Here is a 13,152-nt window from a genome sequence, read left to right as displayed (position 1 = left end):
TTAGTGACAGCCTCCCACCACTCCACCATTGTTGCCACTCTGTCTAACCTTAGAAAACTCCATGTTAAACAGAAGCTACACTGTAAAGTCAGGCCTTAAATTGAGCCCCTTTTATTCTGTAGAAGTGAAATATAGTATATTATTGTGAGAAGAGCGGAGCAGACCTACACTCTCCATCCCACTGTGTTGCATACAGTTAGGAGGTTAACCCATACTGGGAATAAATATGAGTCGAATATCACCAAAATTGTATACAGAGATACTACAATTTTCAATTCTCTATATTTTATTTTGTCAACATGTTAGCTTTCAATTAGCTTTCTTTAACATTTGTTCAGAGATGTGAACAAAGATGACCATCTTAGATGATCTAAATCTAAACTTTCCCAATGGTTGATCAAAGGTTTGAATTTCACTCATACTGCAATGTAAACATGCAATCGTCTGTACTGCTTCCTGTGTATGCACCATGCTTGCCGACATCAAATCAAATTGTATTTGTCACATGCGCCGAATACAACAGGTGTAGGTAGACCTTACTGTGAAATGCTTACAAGCCCTTAAATCTATTTTCTTAAAACTGCATTGTTGGTTAAGAAAATATTTACAAAATGAACTCAAGTAAAAGAAAATGACAAAAGATAGAGAAAAGAAGCTGTTAAGGAGCCTTTTGAACCTAGACTTTGCGCTCCGGTACTACTTGCCATGTAGTAGCAGAGAGAACAGTATATGACTTGGGTGACTTGCGTCTTTTACCATTTTTTGGGCCTTCCTCTGACACCGCCTAGAATATACGTTTGAAGTCGGAAGTTTACGTACACCTTAGCATAATACATTTAAACTCAGTTTTTCACAATTCCTGACATTTAAGCTTAGTAAAAATTCCCTGTCTTAGGTCAGTTAGGATCACAACTTTATTTTCAGAATGTGAAATGTCAGAATAATAGTAGAGAGAATAATTTATTTCAGCTTTTATTTATTTCATCACATTCCCAATGGGTCAGAAGTTTACATACACTCAATTAGTATTTGGTACCATTGCTTTTAAATTGTTTAACTTGGGTCAAACGTTTCGGGTAGCCTTCCACAAGCTTTCCACAATAAGTTGGGTGAATTTGATCCCATTCCTCCTGACAGAGCTGGTGTAGTTTAAGTCAAGTTTGTAGGCCTCCTTGCTCGCACATGCTTTTTCAGTTCTGCCCACACATTTTCTATAGGATTGAGGTCAGGGCTTTGTGCTAGCCACTCCAATACCGTGACTTTCTTGTCCTTAAGCCATTTTGCCACAACTTTGGAAGTATCCTTGAGGTCATTGTCCATTTGGAAGACCCATTTGCGAACAACTTCCTGACTGATGTCTTTAGATGTTGCTTCAATATATCCACATAATTTTCTTGCCTCATGATGCCATCTATTTTGTGAAGTGCACTAGTCCTTCCTGCAGCAAAGCTACCCCACAACATGATGCTGCCACCCCCGTGCTTCACATATGAGATGGTATTCTTCGGGCATGCAAGCCTCCCCCTTTTTCCTCCAAACATAACGATGGTCATTATGGCCAAACAGTTCTATTTCTGTTTCATCAGACCATAGAAGATTTCTCCAAAAAGTACGATCTTTGTCCCCATGTGCAGTTGCAAACCATAGTCTTTTTTTATGGTGGTTTTGGAGCAGTGGCTTCTTCCTTGCTGAGCAGCCTTTCAGGTTATGTTGATATAGGACTCGTTTTACTGTAGATATTGATACTTTTGTACCTGTTTCCTCCAGCATCTTCACAAGGTCCTTTGTTGTTGTTCTGGGATTGATTTGCACTTTTAGCACCAAGTACGTTCATCTCTAGGAGACAGAACGCGTCTCCTTTCTGAGCAGTATAAGGGCTGCGTGGTCCCATGGTGTTTATACTTGGGTACTATTGTTTGTACAGATGAACGTGGTACCTTCAGTCATTTGGAAATTGCTCCCAAGGATGAACCAGACTTGTGGAGGCCTACCATTTTTTTCTGAGGTCTTTTCCCATGATGTCAAGCAAAGAGGCACTGAGTTGGAAGGTAAGCCTTGAAATACATCCACAGGTACACCTCCAATTGACTCAAATGATGTCAATTAGCCTATCAGAAGCTTCTAAAGCCTTGACATAATTTTCATGAATTTTCCAAGCTGTTTAGAGGCACAGTCAACTTAGTGTATGTGGAGGAGTAGTGGAGGAGTAGTAGGAACGATCGGAGGACCAATGCCCAGCGTAGTAAGTGTCCATATTGTTTAATAAGAGTAATGAACACTGAACAAAACAATAAACGACAACGTGAAATAACAAAACCGAAACAGTTCCGTGTGGAACAAACACTGACACGGAAAATAATCACCAACAACTCAAAAGTGAAACCAGGCTACCTAAGTATGGTTCTCAATCAGGGACAACGATTGACAGCTGCCTCTGATTGACAACCATACCAGGCCAAACACAGAAATCCCAAATAATAGAAAAAGGAACATAGACTGCCCACCCAACTCACGCCCTGATCATACTAAAACAAAGACAAAACAAAAGAACTAAGGTCAAAACGTGACAGTGGAGTGGTTGAAAAACAAGTTTTCATGACTCCAACCTAAGTGAATGTAAACTTCCGACTTCAAATCAAATCAAATGTATATATATAGCCCTTTGTACATCAGCTGATATCTCAAAGTGCTATACAGAAACCCAGCCAAAAACCCCAAACAGCAAGCAATGCAGGTGTTGAAGCACGTTGGCTAAGAAAAACTCCCTAGAAAGGCCAAAACCCAGGAAGAAACCTAGAGAGGAACCAGGCTGAGGGGTGGCCAGTTATTTTCTGGCTGTGCCGGGTGGAGATTATAACAGAACATGGCCAAGATGTTCAAATGTTCATAAATGACCAGCATGGTCAAATAATAGGTCTGGGACAGGTAGCACGTCTGGTGAACAGGTCAGGATCCCATAGCCGCAGGCGAACAGTTGAAACTGGAGTGGCAGCACGACCAGGTGGACTGGGGACAGCAAGGAGTCATCATGCCAGGTAGTCCTGAGGCATGTTCCTAGGGCTCAGGTCCTCCGAGAGAGAGAAGGAAAGAGAGAATTAGAGAGAGCATACTTAAATTCACACAGGACACCAGATAAGACAGGAGAAGTACTCCAGATATAACAAACTGACCCTAGCCCCCTACACATAAACTCCTGAAGCATAAATACTGGAGGCTGAGACAGGAGGGGTCAGGAGATACTGTGGCCCCATCCGATGATACCCCCGGACAGGGCCAAACATGAAGGATATAACCCCACCAACTTTGCCAAAGCACAGCCCCCACACCACTAGAGGGATATCTTCAACCACCAACTTACCATCCTTAGACAAGGCCGAGTATAGCCCACAAAGATCTCCGCCATGGCACAACCTAAGGGGGGGGGAACCAACCCAGACAGGAAAATCACATCAGTGACTCAAGTGAAGCACTCAAGTGATGCACCCCTCCTAGGGACGGCATGAAAGAGCACCAGTAAGCCAGTGACTCAGCCCCTGTAATAGGGTTAGAGGCAGAAAATCCCAGTGGAAAGAGGGGAACCGGACAGGAAGAGACAACAAGGGCAGTTCGTTGCTCCAGAGCCTTTCCGTTCACCTTCACACTCCTGGGCCAGACCACACTCAATCATATTACCCACTGAAGAGATGAGTCTTCAGTAAAGACTTAAGGTTGAGACCAAGTTTGCGTCTCTCACATGGGTAGGCAGACCATTCCATAAAATGGAGCTCTATAGGAGAAAGCCCTGCCTCCAGCTGTTTGCTTAGAAATTCTATGGAAAATTAGGAGGCCTGCGTCTTGTGACCATAGAGTAGAGTATGTGTAGGTATGTAGGGCAGGACCAAATCAGAGAGATAGGTAGGAGCAAGCCCATGTAATGCTTTGTAGGTTAGCAGTAAAACCTTGAAAACAGCCCTTGCCTTGACAGGAAGCCAGTGTAGGGAGGCTAGCACTGGAGTAATATGATCAAAGTTTATTATGTTCAACATAGGAGGGCCAAGCACAGGAAGCAGCTCTTTCAGTAGTTTAATTGGAATGTGGTTCAGTATGCAGCTTGAAGGATTAGAGGCCATGATTATTTTCATCATTGTGTCAAGAGATATAGTACTAAAACACTTGAGTGTCTCTCTTGATCCTAGGTCCTGGCAGAGATGTGCAGACTCAGGACAACTGAACTTTGAAGGAATACCTAGATTTAAAGAGGAGTCCGTAATTTGCTTTCTAATAATCATGATCTTTTCCTCAAAGAAGTTCATGAATTTATCACTGCTGAAGTGAAAGCCATCCTCTCTTGGGGAATGCTGCTTTTTAGTTGGCTTTGCGACATTATCAAAAAGGAATTTCGGATTGTTCTTATTTTCCTCAATTAAGTTGGAAAAATAGGATGATCAAGCAGCAGTAAGGGGTCTTCGGTACTGCACGGTACTGGCTTTCCAAGCTAGTCGGAAGACTTCCAGTTTGGTGTGGCGCCATTTCCGTTCCAATTTTCTGGAAGCTTGCTACAGAGCTCGGGTATTTTCTGTATACCAGGGAGCTAGTTTCTTATGAGAAATGTTTTTAGTGTTTAGGGGTGCAACTGCATTTAGGGTATTGCGCAAGGTTAAATTGAGTTCCTCAGTTAGGTGGTTAACTGATTTTTGTCCTCTGACATCCTTGGGTAGGCAGAGGGAGTCTGGAAGGGCATCAAGGAATCTTTGTGTTGTCTGTGAATTTATAGCACAATATTTGATGCTTCTTGGTTGGGGTCTGAGCAGATTATTTGTTGCAATTGCAAACGTAATAAAATGGTCGTCCGATAGTCCAGGATTATGAGGAAAAACATTAAGATCCACAACATTTATTCCATGGGACAAAACTAGGTCCAGAGTATGACTGTGGCAGTGAGTAGGTCCAGAGACATGTTGGAGAAAAACCACTGAGTCGATGATGGCTCCGAAAGCCTTTTGGAGTGGGTCTGTGGACGTTTCCATGTGAGTATTAAAGTCACCAAAAATGTGAATATTATCTGCTATGACTACAAGGTCCGATAGGAATTCAGGGAACTCAATGAGGAACGCTGAATATGGACCAGGAGGCCTGTAAACAGTAGCTATAAAAAGTGATTGAGTAGGCTGCATAGATTTCATGACTCGAAGCTCAAAAGACGAAAACGTCATTTTTTTGTGTAAATTTAAATTTGCTATCGGAAATGTTAGCAACACCTCCGCCTTTGCGGGATGCACAGGGGATATGGTCACTAGTGTAACCAGGAGGTGAGGGCTAATTGAACACAGTAAATTCATCAGGCTTAAGCCATGTTTCAGTCAGGCCAATCACATCAAGATTATGATCAGTGATTAGTTCATTGACTATAATTGCCTTTGTAGTAAGGGATCTAACATTAAGTAGCCCTATTTTGAGATGTGAGGTATCATGAACTCTTTTAATATTGACAGGAATGGAGGAGGTCTTTATCCTAGTGAGATTGCTAAGGCGAACACTGCCATTTTTAGTTTTGCCCAACCCAGGTCGAGGCACAGACACGGTCTCAATGGGGATAGCTGAGCTGACTACACTGACTGTGCTAGTGGCAGACTCCACTAAGCTGGCAGGCTGGCTAACAGCCTGCTGCCTGGCCTGCACCCTATTTCATTGTTGCGCTAGAGGAGTTTGAGCCCTGTCTATGTTGGTAGACTTCAACTGTAGGTGCTGGATGGCAGGAAGCTTGGCCCAGTGATGTACAAGCGCCTTACGAGGTGGTGATGCAACCAACATTTTCCCCCCTCTAAGCAGGGCAGTGTAAACTGAAATATCTTGCTGAGCCAGAACTCTTACAGTAAAAATTGTAATAGCATAGCAATATTTTTGAAATAGCTTTATTTTTGAGACTTGTTTTATTGAGTTTTTATGAGTAGTTGTAGTAACAGCCTGTTACTGTCATGCCCTGACCTTAGATATCTCTGTTTTCAATATATTTTGGTTAGGTCAGGGTGTGACTTGGGTGGGTACTCTAGTTTTTGTATGTCTAGGGGTTTTGTATGTCTAGGGGTTTTTGTAGGTCTAGGGATTTTTGTATATCTATGTTGGCCTGATATGGTTTCCAATCAGACAGCTGTTTATCGTTGTCTCTGATTGAGGATCATATTTAGGCAGGCCTTGTTCCCACTTTCTTGGGTTGGGATCTTGTTTATGTTTAGTTGCCTGTCAGCACTAGTTTGTAAGCGTCACATTTCGTTTGGTTGTTTGTTGTTTTTGTTTGTTCATTAAAAAGAGAATGTATGCATACCACGCTGCGCCTTGGTCCGATCCTTATCCTTATGAACATGACAGAAGATCCCACCACAAATTGGGGCGGCAGGGTAGCCTAGTGGTTAGAGCGTTGGACTGGTACAAGGTACAAATCTGTCGTTCTGCCCCTGAACAGGCAGTTAACCTGAGTCTGAGGGCCCGGGGACACACAGCACACTTTACCCAAGGGTGCGGCTTGGCCTGGCGGCGCTGAAATGAACATTCTCGAGGCCATCAAACTACTACGCTCTGAGATAGTTGAAATGAAAATGGAGGTGGTTGCTACGATTGAGGCCCGAATACAGGAGGTTTCTGATACTTTAAAAGCAGATTTAACCATCCTGCGGAACGAGACTGTGCCAGCAATCACATCACTCAAAACAACAACGGCGTCACACACTACAATGATTAAGGCACTGGAAACCTCCGCTACTAATGTCTCCAACTTAACTACATCCCTGGAGGCTGAAGTGAAACGCCTAGCTGCGGATTTGAAAAAGGTGAAGGAGAGCTGTGTGAGTTAATCTGAGACTTGTATCGGTCCCAGAGTCAGCGGAAATACACCACGGATTTTGTTTCAGGGCTGCTGAAGGATGTTCTTGCCTTAGATGAAAAGCCCCTGATTGATCGAGCCCACCGGTCGCTGCGCCCAAAGCCCCGGGATGGGGAGAGGCCCCGTGACATAATTCTTCGAGTGCACTTTTTCATGAGAAGATGGAGATCCTCAGACGAGCCCGGAATACCACTCGGAGCTTTCAAGGACAGTGCTTCTCCATCTACCAGGACTACTCCCCCACTGTTTCCAGGCTGCGCACAGCTTTCGGACAGGCCAAACGAGTACTTCGGGACCATCCAGGTGTGAAGTATGGACTGCGATTCCCGGCCGTTTATGGCTCTCAGAGTTCGCTCCCAGCGACTTCGGGACCTGAGCGAGTCCATAGCCACATAGGATGAGAAATATGCTACGGATCCTTCCTCCGATCTGCATAAAGAGCGCCAACTACTCCAATCTGAATTTGATGAGCTTTCTACCAGGCAAGCTGAACAGTTACTCTTGCGAGCTCGATACAAAGTCTATGAACAAGGCGACAAGGCCAGTAAACTCATTGCACATCAGATCCGTAAATCTGAGGCCTCACGTTTTATTCCACAAATAAGGACCCCATCTGGTGCCACCACAGTTATACATAAAGAGATCAATGATCAATTCAAACAATTTTACTCTGCGCTATACACCTCTGAATCCCCTCAAGACCCTTTGTTGATTGATTCCTTCTTTAATGGCTTGAATATGCCTTCAATTGATACAGACTTCCATGACTGTCTAGAAGAAGAATTTATGCCTGAGGAGATTGCAACAGCAGTGTCCGCAATGAAAATGGGTAAATCCCTGGACCCCGACGGTTTTCCAACCGAATTTTACAGGACGTTTTCTGGTCTGCTTTGCCCATTCTTGTCTCGACTATTTGCAGAGTGCCTTAATACTTCAAAGCTACCGCCTAGTCTTTATCAGGCTTCAATTTTATTACTATTAATGAAAAACAAAGATCCCCTGGAATGTGGATCCTATCGCCGAATCTCGCTTTTAAACTGTGATTACAAAATCCTAGCTAAGCTTTTAGCCATCCGTATGGAAGGCTTGCTGCACCAAGTAATACACTCTGACCAGACTGGCTTTGTGAGAAATAGGCATTTATTTTTCAATATTAGGCATCTTATGAATATACTGTATTCCCCAGCGTCGGAGGACCCGGAGGTGGTGGTCTAACTTAGATAAGTATGCTCCATTCGAAAAATGCAGAACTAAGAACAGATATAGCCCTTGGTTCACTCCAGACCTGACTGCCCTTGACCAGCGCAAAAAAAACCTGTTGCGGACTGCAATAGCATCGAATAGTCCCTGCGATATGCAACTGTTCAGGGAAGTCAGGAACCAATACACGCAGTCAGTCAGGAAAGCCAAGGCCAGCTTCCTCAGGCAGAAATTTGCATCCTGTAGCCCCCCCCCCACACATTTACTCGCCCAAGCCTCTCCAGGTTCTCCTTTACCCAAATCCAGATAGCAGATGTTTTGAAAGAGCTGCAAAACCTGGACCTGTACAAATCTGCTGGGCTTGACATTACATTTACATTTAAGTCATTTAGCAGACGCTCTTATCCAGAGCGACTTACAAATTGGTGAATTCACCTTCTGACATCCAGTGGAACAGCCACTTTACAATAGTGCATCTAAATCATTAAGGGGGGGGGGTGAGAAGGATTACTTATCCTATCCTAGGTATTCCTTGAAGAGGTGGGGTTTCAGGTGTCTCCGGAAGGTGGTGATTGACTCCGCTGTCCTGGCGTCGTGAGGGAGTTTGTTCCACCATTGGGGGGCCAGAGCAGCGAAAAGTTTTGACTGGGCTGAGCGGGAACTGTACTTCCTCAGTGGTAGGGAGGCGAGCAGGCCAGAGGTGGATGAACGCAGTGCCCTTGCTTGGGTGTAGGGCCTGATCAGAGCCTGGAGGTACTGCGGTGCCGTTCCCCTCACAGCTCCGTAGGCAAGCACCATGGTCTTGTAGCTTGACAATCTGGACCCTCTATTTCTGAAACTATCCGCCGCCATGTTCGCAACCCCTATTACCAGCCTGTTCAACCTCTCTTTCATATCGTCTGAGATCCCCAAGGATTGGAAAGCTGCCGCAGTCATCCCCCTCTTCAAAGGGGGAGACACTCTGGACCCAAACTGTTACAGACCTATATCCATCCTGCCCTGCCTATCTAAGGTCTGCGAAAGCCAAGTCAACAACAGGTCATCACCTTCTCCGCTGTGCAATCATCTGGTTTCCGAGCCGGTCACAGGTGCACCTCAGCCACGCTCAAGGTACTAAACGATATCATAACCGTCATCGATAAAAGAGAGTACTGTGCAGCCGTCTTCATCGACGTGGCCAAGGCTTTTGACTATGTCAATCACCATATTCTTATCAGCAGTCTTAGTAGCCTCGGTTTTTCTAATGACTGCCTTGCCTGGTTCACCAACTACTTTGTAGACAGAGTTCAGTGTGTCAAATCGGAGGGCATGTTGTCCGGTCCTCTGGCAGTCTCTATGTGGGTGCCACAGGGTTCAATTATCGGGACGACTCTTTTCTCTGTATATATCAATGATGTTGCTCTTGCTGCGGGCAATTCCCTGATCCACCTCTACGCAGACGACACCATTCTGTATACTTCCATCCCTTCCTTGGACACTGTGCTATCTAACCTCCAAACAAGCTTCAACGCCATACAACACTCCTTCCGTGGCCTCCAACTGCTCTTAAACGCTAGTAAAACCAAATGCATGCTTTTCAACCATTCGCTGCCTGCTGCCCGACTAGCATCACCACCCTGGATGGTTCCAACCTAGAATATGTGGACATCTATAAGTACCTAGGTGTCTGGCTAGACTGTAAACTCTCCTTCCAGACTCATATCAAACATTTCCAATCTAAAATCAAATCTAGAGTCAGCTTTCTATTCCGCAACAAAGCCTCCTTCACTCACGCCGCCAAACCTACCCTAGTAAAACAGACTATCCTACCGATCCTCGACTTCGGCGATGTCATCAGCAAACTGGATGCAGTTTATCACAGTGCCATCCGTTTTGTTACTAAAGCACCTTATACCACCCACCACTGTGACCTGTATGCTCTAGTCGGGTGGCCCTCGCTACATATTCGTCGCCAGACCCACTGGCTCCAGGTCATCTACAAGTCCATGCTAGGTAAAGCTCCGCCTTATCTCAGTTCACTGGTCATGATGGCAACACCCATCCGTAGCACGCGCTCCAGCAGGTGTATCTCACTGATCATCTCTAAAGCCAACACCTCATTTGGCCGCCTTTCGTTCCAGTTCTCTGCTGCCTGTGACTGGAACGAATTGCAAAAATCGCTGAAGTTGGAGACTTACATTTTTTTTTTTTTTTTTATTTTATTTTTGCATTTTCCAATTAAGAACATTCAAAACAAAAGTGAAAAGATATTAGACAACGATAGGACAAAGTGACAGTAACAGACGTACGTAACAAAAATAAATTATAATTATAATTATATAAACAAACATACAATAAAAATAAAAATAAAAATAAAAAATAAAATAACGAGACATTGGATCACCTGCCGTAGGCTACATATTATACATTACGTGTGAAACATTATGTGAGGATTATATATAGATTCAATCAATGAGATGTGGGGGGAGTTTCTCCATATAGTCAATAAAATGTTGCCAAATTCTGTAAAATGTCTTTAACTTATTCCTCAAGCAGTAAGTGATTTTCTCCAAAGGGATACAACTATTAACTTCCGAAAGCCACATTGCAACTGGCAGGGAGGAATCCAATTTCCATTTCAAGGCAATACATTTCTTGGCAATCGCTAGCAATATTTCTGTTAGCTTTATAGTATGGCTTTGCCTAAGATTGGTGTTAGTAAAGTTACCCAGTAGACAGACCTCCGGGTCTAAAGGGAATGCAACCCCGTGAATTGAGGATATGGTATCGCATACCCCCTGCCAGAAACCGTGTAGTTTTGAACACTGCCAAGTGGAATGGAGGAATGTTCCTTCATCTGAGCCACATCTAAAACATAGGGAGGAGATATCTGGGTTGAACTTGTGCAGTCTAGATGGGGTGATATAGAGCTGATGGAGGAAATTAAACTGGATCAGTCTGTATCTGGAGTTCAATGTGGATGTAACCCCATCCCTGCATAGGTCACTCCATAGATCCTCATCAAGATCAATACCCAGATCTTTCTCCCATCTAAGTCGGGGTTTATCTAGCCCAGGCAGTGTTAGTCCTGACATAAGAGCATTGTAAACACGGGAAATGGTCTTGAACAGTGGTTGGTCTGCGTGGCGAAGTTGGAGACTTTTATCTCACCAAATTCAAACATCTGCTATCTGAGCAGCTAACCAATCGCTGCAGCTGTACATAGTCTATCGGTAAATAGCCCACCCAATTTACCTACCTCATCCCCATACTGTTTATATTTATTTACTTTTCGGCTCTTTTGCACACCAGTATCTCTTCCTGTACATGACCATCTGATCATTTATCACTCCAGGGTTAATCTGCAAAATTGTAATTATTTGCATACCTCCTCATGCCTTTTACACACAATGTATATAGACTCTCTTTTTTTTCTACTGTGTTATTGACTTGTTAATTGTTTACTCCATGTGTAACTCTGTGTTGTCTGTTCACACTGCTATGCTTTATCTTGGCCAGGTCGCAGTTGTAAATGAGAACTTGTTCTCAACTAGCCTACCTGGTTCAATAAAGGTTAAATAAAAAATTAAAAAATATATAATAAAAATGCCGAAAAGCGTTTGACCGCGTTGAGTGGGATTACCTAACAGCTGCCCTTTATAGATTGAGAGCTGAAACGTGCAGCGCGCACAAAAATCTGTCCGCGGTTGCAACACTAATTTCCAAACTGACTCTGGAAGCAACGTCAGCACAAGAACTGTTCGTCTGGAGCTTCATGAAATGGGTTTCCATGGCCAAGCAGCCGCACACAAGCCTAAGATCAACAAGTGCAATGCCAAGCATTGGCCGGAGTGGTGCCATTGGACTCTGGAGCAGTGGAAACACGTTTTCTGGAGTGATGAATCATGCTTCACAATCTGGCAGTCCGATAGATGAATGTGGGTTTGGTGGATGCCAGGAGAACGCTACCTGTCCGAATGCATTGTGCCACCTGTAAAGTTTGGTGGAAGAGGACTAATGATCTGGGGCTGTTTTTCATGGTTCAGACTTGACCCCTTAGTTCCAGTGAAGGGATATCTTAACGCTACAGCATATGACAACATTCTAAACAATGATGTGCTTCCAACTTTGTGGCAACAGTTTGGGGAAGACCCTTTCCTGTTTCAGCATGACAATGCCCCTGTGCACAAAACGAGGTCCATACAGGAATGATTTGTCGAGATCGGTGTGGAAGAACTTGACTGGCCTGCACAGAGCCCAGACTTCAACCCCATTGAACACCTTTGGTATGACTTGGAACGCTGGCTGTGAGCCAGGCCTAATCGCCCAACATCAGTGCCCGACCTCACTAATGCTCTTGTTGCTGAATGGAAGCAAGTCTTCACAGCAATGTTCCAAAATCTAGTGGAAAGCCTTCAGAGATGAATGGAGGATGTTATAGCAGCAAAGGGGGGGACCAACTCCATATTAATGCCCATGATTTTGGAATAAGATGTTTGACGAGCCGGTGTCCACATACTTTTGGTCAAGTAGTGTATTTAGTGATAACAAACAAGAATAAATATTTCTCATCTGCTATAACAATAAAGTGACTCAGAAATTATATTAAAATGGCTACAACATAGCTAGCTAGCTAGTCAACTTACAGGCAAAATATGTCTAACAGTAGTTTCCTACCTGGCACAAAACAAGTGCATAAAATGCTGTACAATGACAAAAATATGACTACAATATGAAACAAGGAAACAAATACTGTACTCACAATTATTGCATTCACACACAGTGAAGGATACAACAGTTAGAATAATAATGTTAGAAGCCACAGGTGGCGAGCTAAACTTGAGAGTTAGACTAATTAAAACTGTGAGCTCCTGCTTGCTGTGACATCGTCTGTCACTCTTAAAGGGACAGGTTTTCTTACAGGTAAAACACAAATGCATAAAGAAGTGTGCCCTGCCAGGCTCACCCATGGCTGTGCCCCTGCCCAGTCATGTGAAATCCATAGATTACGGCATAATGAATTTATTTCAATTGACTGATTTCCTTGTATGAACTGTAACTCAGTAAAATTGTTGAAATTGTTGCATGTTGCATTTATATTTTTGTTCAGTATATAT

The sequence above is a fragment of the Oncorhynchus masou genome, chromosome 32, assembly GCF_036934945.1.
Source record: "Oncorhynchus masou masou isolate Uvic2021 chromosome 32, UVic_Omas_1.1, whole genome shotgun sequence".
NCBI lineage: Eukaryota > Metazoa > Chordata > Actinopteri > Salmoniformes > Salmonidae > Oncorhynchus > Oncorhynchus masou.
Note: the sequence above shows the minus strand (reverse complement) of the source record.